At 45.0% G+C, this 9,141-nt stretch overlaps 1 long non-coding RNA gene across 1 annotated transcript in view; it reads left to right on the forward strand.

Moving 5' to 3' along the window:
- LOC111949836 (uncharacterized) overlaps positions 1-8,937 on the forward strand; it is a 59,308-nt gene extending 50,371 nt beyond the window's left edge. Inside the window, exon 4 of the long non-coding RNA XR_002875396.2 lies at positions 8,434-8,937. This is a non-coding gene — a long non-coding RNA (uncharacterized lncRNA). The remainder of the gene's footprint in view (positions 1-8,433) is intronic.
- Positions 8,938-9,141: the final 204 nt, after the last annotated feature.

Below are 9,141 nucleotides of genomic sequence, written 5' to 3' on the forward strand. Positions count from 1 at the left end.
CTACGACATACATACACACAAACAGTAGGTAGTTTTATCCTTCTCTCATATGTTCTCACCACTGTGTATCACTACCCAGGCCGACAGTTTCCATTCCCCCGAGATGGAAAACACTATAGACCATTGGTATACTAATTTACCGCGACGCTTATAAGGCCTCCCCGCCTCCCCTTTCGAAAAGCTGACCACTGACTCCATTTTGTTGATTCCAGCCTACAAACAGAAAACTCAAACAACAACAAGGCTCCGCGCTCAGGTCTGTTCAACGCTGGTCCGACCAATCTGATCCACGCTTCAGACTGCTTCGATACCGGATTGAATATGTTCACGCATCGCGTCCAACAACAACATGACGAATATGCTGATTTCGGTGAGCAGTTCATTAGGAAGTGCATTGACGATGTCGTACCACAGCAACGATAAAAACATTCCCAAACCAGAAACCGTGATTGACGCAGCATTCGCGTGAAACTGAAAGCGCGAACCACTGCTTTTACCAGGGCAAGGTGACCGGAAGCATGACCGAATACAAAACAGTGTAGCTATTCTCTCCGCAAGGCAATCAAACAGCTAATCTCAGTACAAACGAAAAATCGAGTCGCAATTCAACAGCTCAGACACAAGATTATGTGGCAGGGTCTACAGCTCAATCCACGATTACAAAGAAAACCAACCCCGGTCGAGGACGCACGGATGTCTTGCTCCCAACAGCTAACAACTTTTTTGCCGCTTTAGGACAATACAGTGCCAGTTGACACGGCCCTACCAAAACTGCGGGCTCCTCCATCAAGCAGCCGGAGGTAGTTAAAACATTTAAAACGGTTAGACCTTCTGCAAGCTGCACGCCCAGACGGCATTCCCAGCGCGCTACTCAGAGCATTGGCGCAGGAGCGGCAGCTGGCTGGGTGTTTACGGACATATTCAATCAATCACTTATCCCAGTCTGCTGTTCCCGAACTGCTCAGAGGGCCACCATGTTCTCTGTGTTCCCAAAGAAAGCTTAGTTAACTGAGCTAAACGACTACCGCGCTCCGTAGCACACTGCACGGTTCGTCATCCATACAGTGCTGAGAAGACTAGTGCAGGACAATATCACTCTTCCAACCCTATCCGGACACCCTGAAGCACCACTCCAATTGCTTACCGACCCAATATAGGGTCCACTCAGACGCTAGGCAATCGCAACGACAGGACTGCATCACTGCCCTTACCCAAGTCGGACAAGAGAAATACCTATTGAGCAATAGCTGTTCAATTCGTATATCATGCTCAAGCATTTAACACCATATACCTCCAAAACTCTCATCAAGTCGAGACTCCTGGCTCGTACCCCGCGGCTCTGGCACTCGGGTTCTTGGACTTTCCACGGGCCCCCAGGTGTGGAGGTAGGTAACTAACATCTCTCACCCCGCTTGATTGCCTAACACTGGCCCCACATAGGGTGGCGTTCTGAGCCCTCCCTGTACTCCCTGCTTACCACGACTGCGTGGCCATCACTGTGTCTCCCAAGCTCAATCATCAAGTTTGCGGATGAAACTACTTGGTATCTTGTATTACGACAACCGACGAGACGGCTACAGGGAGAGGGAGGCCTCCTGGATGTGTGTCAGGAAAATAACCTCACACTCAACTCAACAAAATCAAAGAGATCATTGGTGGAGCTTCAGGAAACAGCAGAGGGAGCACCCCCCTTATCCATACATCGACGGGTTCAGTCGATGTGGATAAGTGAAAAGTTTTTAAAGTTTCCCGTTGTACACTATCTACGGGACAAACTGAATTTGGTCCACCCACATATTGCAGACAGTCTGTTGTGAAGAAGGCCAGCACGCCTCTTCAACCCTCAGGAGCTGAAAAATTCCTTGTCACAAAACACTCACAAACTTCTACAGATGCACAAATCGAGAGCATCCTGTCGGCTGTACACCGCCTGGTACGCAACTGCTCCGCCCACAACCGTAAGGTCTCCAAGGGTTAGTTGAGCGTTCTGCAGAACGCATTCCACCAGGGCAAACTACCTGCCCTCCAGACACCTACAACCCCCATTCACAGGAACATAAAGATCATCAAGGACAACAACACCCAAGCACTGCCTGGTCACCCCCGCTATCATCCAAGCGAGGTCAGTACAAGGTGCATCAAAAAGCAGACCGAGAGACGAAAAAACACTTCTATCTCCCAAGCCATCAGACTGTTAACAGCACCCACTAACCATTTACGCCGCTGCCAACATACTGACTCAACTCCAGCCACTTTAAAATGGAATGAGAAATTATTTAAAATGTACCACTAGCCACTTTAAACCAATGCCACTTAATACAATGTTTTACATACCCGACATTACCCATCTCAATGTATATTCTGTACTCTTATATCATCTACTGCATCTTCCACATCTTTATGCAATACATGTTTACCACTAGCCACGTAAACATGCCACTGTTAGTTTACATACCCACATACTCATCGCATACGGAATACCTTACTCTTATACCAGCTTACGCATCTGCCATGCCTTTCGGACCACCACTCTCATATATTCGAGTTAACAAATGCTGAGCCGTTAACATGGGGGAAAGTAGGTGGGATGGGTAGGAGATACGGTGTGTAACGGCAGGCTCGAAACTTAAGAAGCACAAGGCATTGTCGGCGACAGCGCGCATTAACACGCGAACATGGTATGTACTGAATAAAATGTGATGGAGGGATGAGAGTGTAGGGAACCTGTGTAGAAACTTCCTGATGCTATCATAGGCCAAGAGCCTAGCCAGGTCGGTCCAAAACACAGTAATGGGCTCCGTGTGTGCTCGGCACCACACATGACAAGTGCAAACCAAGCGACCCTCCAAAACAGCTGGGTGTGCCACGATAAGAACAGGGTAGCTAAGTCTGACTAAAACTACACACATCATCAGATTATATTAGTGACTAATCAATTTCATACAAATAAAGTGGTTTCAGAGTGGAATTATTAATCATTATCTTCAACATATACATTATTTATCACTGACCCAACCCACTCATTCCATCCACACTGACACTCCTCCCACTCACTACGCAGTGACCTACTTCACTGACCCAATAAACACAAACTATAAACCCCTACAGCCAATCCCTGAGGGCTTACAAGAGGGTTAAAATGTCAGATTCCTAATCTGGAGCCTATAAAAAGATTGGAGATGAAAGAGAAATGTGGGTTTAGAGGTGTGCTGACAATGCTCTCCTGGCCAACACACGAAGTGAGGTCCCAATACCAGAGTGGATCATGGTGCGAGTAGGAACAGATTCAGTAATACAAATGTAGTCAATGAAATACAAACAACCACACCCGCTGTGTGCCGAAGACAGCATCAAGTAACAGAAGAACACACAATAAAGAAGAAGAAAAAGTTAACAAAAATCAGCAACAACAACAAAAAGATAACAGTGGTGTACACGAAATGACGATGTAAAGAGGGCACGGCCTAGAGTGAGTGAACGACGATTATGGGCGCTGGGTCAAAAAAGTACACTATGAGTAGAGAGGTAGGGCACAGGGCGACGGAGGAATGCGTCATGAACAAACCGAAGCGTAAGCGCCCACACACGATGACATTAGACAAATTATACAGTGCATGCGGAAGTAGCCGAACCCATCATGTACAGGTTACAGCCTGAGTCAAAAAAACAGATGATAGATGTGGAAAAGCCCCTCATCAATCGAGGCACAAGACCCCCAATGAGGAGAAAGGGGACAGAACAATGGGAGGAATAATGAATGGCAGAAACAACATGGGAAACCATGCGTATATGTAAACCAATCCACATTATTTGCCGCGCCAGCATACCACAAGCCGGCCGCCCAAGTGAAGTGCCACCAACCTCCGTGAAGTAGGGTGCCAGTGCTCCACCCACCCTTGTTCGCGAAACTCCTCTGGGTCTCAGCCCTACACCATCCAGCAGCCAGGTACTCACATCACCGCACCACAGACCGGGCCTAGAGCAAAAAGCACGTGCGACACCCCAAAGCCAGCGAAACAACCGAATGCTCATTAAGTGCATTGGCAAGCTCGCAGAGACCAGTGTGCCTCGGGGAAAGTTACGCGCACCCGTTGACTGGCGCCCCAAATCTAAAACCTGACCAGCCCGTAGGCTGCACACACATAGCTCGAAATCCTCCAGCCAAGCTACGCACAATACCACTAATGGACAAAAACCAACCAGTAGCCAGTGTTGCACCAAGGTCACTCTGTGACACAACAAGCTACCTGATGTACATTAACTAGGTTCAGACCCTTTGCGAGAGGACTGCGAAATGAGCGCCATGCGCACTCCTGTGCCGGTGGCCTCCCCCCGATAATGCCTGCGATGGTGTGCACAACCTGCGATGGATCCACCTGGGCGCACACAATCTGGATTGGACAACACCGCGGAGGGGAAAGGCACCACATCGGGCGTCATAGAACGGGTGCACAGTGGACAGGCATCAGAGCAAGAGAGATTAGGGGAACCTTGAGAAGTACTCCTTATGCTATCATAGGTTTTCTCAGAGGCCTAGCCAGGTCGGTCCAAACACAGKTTAATTGTTCTCGTTTTTTGTCTTCGGCACACACATACAAGTTCAAATCCTAAGCTACGCCTTGCTCAAACAGTCTGTGTTTTTCCACTATACAGATACATTGTTTAAYCTAATTCTGACTAAAACTACACACATCATCAGATTATAATTTTATGATTCTAATCAATTTCATACAATTATAAGGTTTCAGAGTGGAATTATTTAATCATTATCTTTCAACATATACATTATTTTATCACTGACCCAACCCACTCATTCCATCCACATTGACACTCCCTCCCACTCACTGTACTCAGTGACCTACTTCACTGACCAATAAACACAAACTATAAACCCCTTTACAGCCAATCCYCTGAGGGCTTACAAGAGTGTTAAAATGTCAGATTCCTATTCTGGAGCCTATAAAAAGATGGAGATGAATAGAAAATGTGGGTTTAGAGGYTGTGCTGACAATGCTCTCCCTGCCAACACACCGAATATGTCCTTCATATACCAGTGGATTTTTCCTGGTAAAAGGGAGAAAGGACAGGTCATTCTCAGGTCATATACAAATGTATTGCAATGAAATACAAACACACCYGCTGTTATGTTCCCGATATGACAGTCATTCCAGTAACATGAAGGAAACTACACAAGATAATAGAAGAAGAAAAATAACAATAAATCAGCAACAAACAACAAAAGATAACATTGTGTACACGAAATGTACTGATTGTAAATGCATGCACTTGTCTATATAGTGAACTACTATTATGGGCTCTGGTCAAAAGAAGTACACTATATAGAGAGTAGGGCACAGGAGGCTACTGAGGGGAGGATGGCTCATAACAAACCAAGCTTTAAGTTTCTGTCTTTCCATTCACACGAGTGACATAGACAAATATACAGTGCATTCGGGAAGTATTCCGACCCATTCATTACATTACAGCCTGATTCAAAAAAATATATAGATTTTTWAAATCCCCTCATCAATCKATGCACAATACCCCAATGATGAGAGTGAATGAACAATGGAGTGAATGAATGAATGGCATGAAACACATGGAAACCATGCGTTTGATGTATTTGATACCATTCCACATATTCCGCTCCAGCCATTACCACAAGCCTGTCCTCCCCAATTAAGGTGCCACCAACCTCCTGTGGAATAGTGTGCCATTTCTCCACCCTAYCCTTCTCTAAACTCCTCTGTCTCAGCCTTACACCATCCAGCAGCCAGGTATAATCACCTGCATAACCAGTAGCGGTGTGTGAGTAAATTCACTGGGGAAGCCAAGCCAGGAAAAATAATGTGTTGTGATAATTGCATTGTTTGTRATATACAGTGCCTTCGGRAAGTATTCAGACCCCTTGACTTTTTCCAAATTTTATTACCTTACAGCCTTATTCTAAAATATATATTTTTTTAAATCCTCAGCAATCTACGCACAATACCCCATAATGACAAAACGAAAACAGGTTTAGCCATTTTTGCAAATGTATTTAAAAAAATTATACCTTATTTACATAAGTATTCAGACCCTTTGCTATGAGACTCGAAATGAGCTCAGGTGCATCCTGTTTCCGTTGATAATCCTTGATGTTTTTACAACTTGATTGGAGTCCACCTGTGGTAAATTGATTGAACGTGATTTGGAAAGGCACACATCTGTCTATATAAGGTCTCACAGTTGACAGTGCATGTCAGAGCAAAAACCAAGCCATGAGGTCGAAGGAATTGTCCGTAGAGCTCCAAGATAGGATTGTGTCGAGGCACAGATCTGGGGAAGAGTTTAACAAAAAATGTCTGGCAGCATTGAAGGTGCCCCAGAACACAGTGGCCCCCATCATTCTTAATCTTTGACCTGAATGCCAAGCATCACGTCTGGAGGAAGCCTGGTACCATCCTACGGTGAAGCATGGTGGTGGCAGTATCATGCTGTGGGGATGTTTTTCAGCAGCAGGGACTGGAGAATAGTCAGAATAGAGGGATAGATGAATGAAGCAAAAGAGATATGAATGAAGTAAAGTGAGATCCTTGATGAAACCCTGCTCCAGAGCGCTCAGAACCTCAGACTGGAGTGAGCTTCTACCTTCCAACAGGACAACGACCCTAAGCACACAGCAAGACAATGCAGGAGTGGCTTCGGGACAAGTCTCTGAATGTCCTTGAGTGGCCCAGCCAGAGCCCAGACTTGAACCCGATCGAACATCTCTGGAGAGACCTGAAAATATGTGCAGCGACGCTCCCCATCCAACCTGACATAGCTTGAGAAGATCTGCAAGAAAAATGGGAGAAATTCCCCAAATACGGTGTGCCAAGCTTGTTGCGTCATACCCAAGAAGACTCGAGGCTGTAATCACTGCCAAAGATGCTTCAACAAAGTATTGAGTAAAGGGTCTGCATAGTTACGTAATATTTCAGTTTTTTTATATATATTTAAATTGTCAAACATTTCTAAAAAATCTGCTTTGCTTTCTCATCATGGGGTATTGTACATAGATGATGCGGGATTTAAAAATATTTTTTTTTAGAATAAGGCTGTAATGTAATGAATGGGTTGGAATACTTTCTGAATGCACTTGATATTTGCCTATGTCACTCGTGTGAATCGAAAGACAGAAACTTAAAGCGTGGTCGCAAATGGATCTTCCAAATGACACGACCCAAGCATACTTCCAAAGTTCTGGATAAATGGCTTAAGGAAAACCAAGTCAAGGTATTGAAGTGGCATCACAAAGCCCTGACCTCAATCCTATAGAAAATTTGTGGGCATAACATGAAAAGCATCTGCGAGCAAGGAGGTCTACAAATCTGACTCAGTTACACCAGCTCTGTCAGGAGGAATGGACCAAAATTCACCCAACTTATTGTGGGAAGCTTGTGGAAGGCTACCTAAAATGTTGACCCAAGTTAAACAATTTAAAGGCAATGCTACCCAAATACTAATTGAGTGTATGTAAACTTCTGACCCATGTGATGAAAGAAATAAAAAGCTGGAATAAATCATTCTCCTACTATTATTCTGACATTTCACATTCTTAAAATAAAGTGAACTAACTGACCTAAGACAGGGAATTTTAACTAGGGTTAAATGTCAGGAATTGTGAAAAACTGAGTTTAAATGTATTTGGCTATGTTGGTATGTAAACTTAAACTGTATATACAGGGGGTACCAGTACCGATTCAATGTGCGGGGGTACAGGTTAGTCAAGGTAATTTGTACATATAGATAGGGGTAAAGTGACTATGCATAGATAATAAACAGCAAGTAGCAGCAGTGTAAAAACAAAGGGGGGAAGCTCAATGCAAATAGTCCGGGTGGCCACTTGATTAATTGTTCAGCAGTCTTATGGCTCGGGGGTAGAAGCTGTTAAGGAGCTTTTTGGACCTAGACTTGGCGCTCCGGTACCGCTTGCCGTGTGGTAGCAGAGATAACAGTCTATGACTTGAGTGACTGGAGTCTGACAATTTTTTAGCCCTTCCTCTGACACAGCCTAGTATACCTACGGTACCACTTGCCATGCGATAGTAGAGAGAACAGTCATTGACAGCGAACCAGCTGTTATTGACAAATAGACACACACCCCCAATCTCTCCTACTCCTCCCACCTCTCATAGATGAGTTAGCATCSAGAGGTTGATAGGTTCGATGAGTCACTGTACTTCTGGTTGGTTAATGAATGCTCCTTTAAGGCTGGCAGCTCATTGGAGACTGGAGACTGCTGCTCCATGAGCCCTATAGTCCCTTAGTCTGAGTGTGATTTATGATTGATTGAAGAGTCTCTCTGCATCTGTAATGCTCTCTCTGTGTGTGCATGTCTGCGCACTGTTGTGTGCATGTGTATGCTGTATGTACTGTACTAGCATTATCCATGTGTGTTTCCCCATGCAGTTCAAGGTGGAGGGAGAGTGGTGGACGTGGATAGACTACGAGCGGTTCCAGGAGCTTGTCCATGCCTATGAGGCAGCCAGACCTTCTCTGCCCAGGACTACATGGCCAAGACCCCGACCCAGGCCCTGGTTGGTGCCCAGGAGTGAGGCTTCGACCCAACAGACACACGCTACCAGATGAGACACAAGACCAAAGATATCTCAGGATGCTGTGAGAGTGAGTGAGTGAGAGAGATTCCTCCTCTCCATCCACACAAACTTAGACTTTTAGTGTTCATAATTCGGTTATAATGTATTGAGAGAGACAGAAAGCGAGAGATAGAGACAGAATGGAAGAGTGAGTTTATGGATATWAAACATTTAGGAACATACAAGTGTCTTATATCGGTTAAAAGCTTAAATTCTTGTTAATCTAACTGCACTGTCCAGGCAGTTTACTTTGGGCACGTCAGTCAGACAGGAAGTGGAGAAAAATAGAAGTTAAACTTCTTCAGGCTAGGGTCTATTTTTCAAAAAAAAAGCCACACTACGGTTTGCAACTGCACATGGGGACAAAGATCATACTTTTTGGAGAATGTCCTCTGTTCTGATGAAACAAAAATAGAACTGTTTGGCCATAATGACATCGTTATGTTTGGAGGAAAAAGTGGGAGGCCTGAGCAACAGGCAGTTTACTTTGGGCACGTCAGTCAGGTGGAAATGGAGTGAC

This window comes from Salvelinus sp. IW2-2015, linkage group LG22 (genome assembly GCF_002910315.2).
Source record: "Salvelinus sp. IW2-2015 linkage group LG22, ASM291031v2, whole genome shotgun sequence".
NCBI lineage: Eukaryota > Metazoa > Chordata > Actinopteri > Salmoniformes > Salmonidae > Salvelinus > Salvelinus sp. IW2-2015.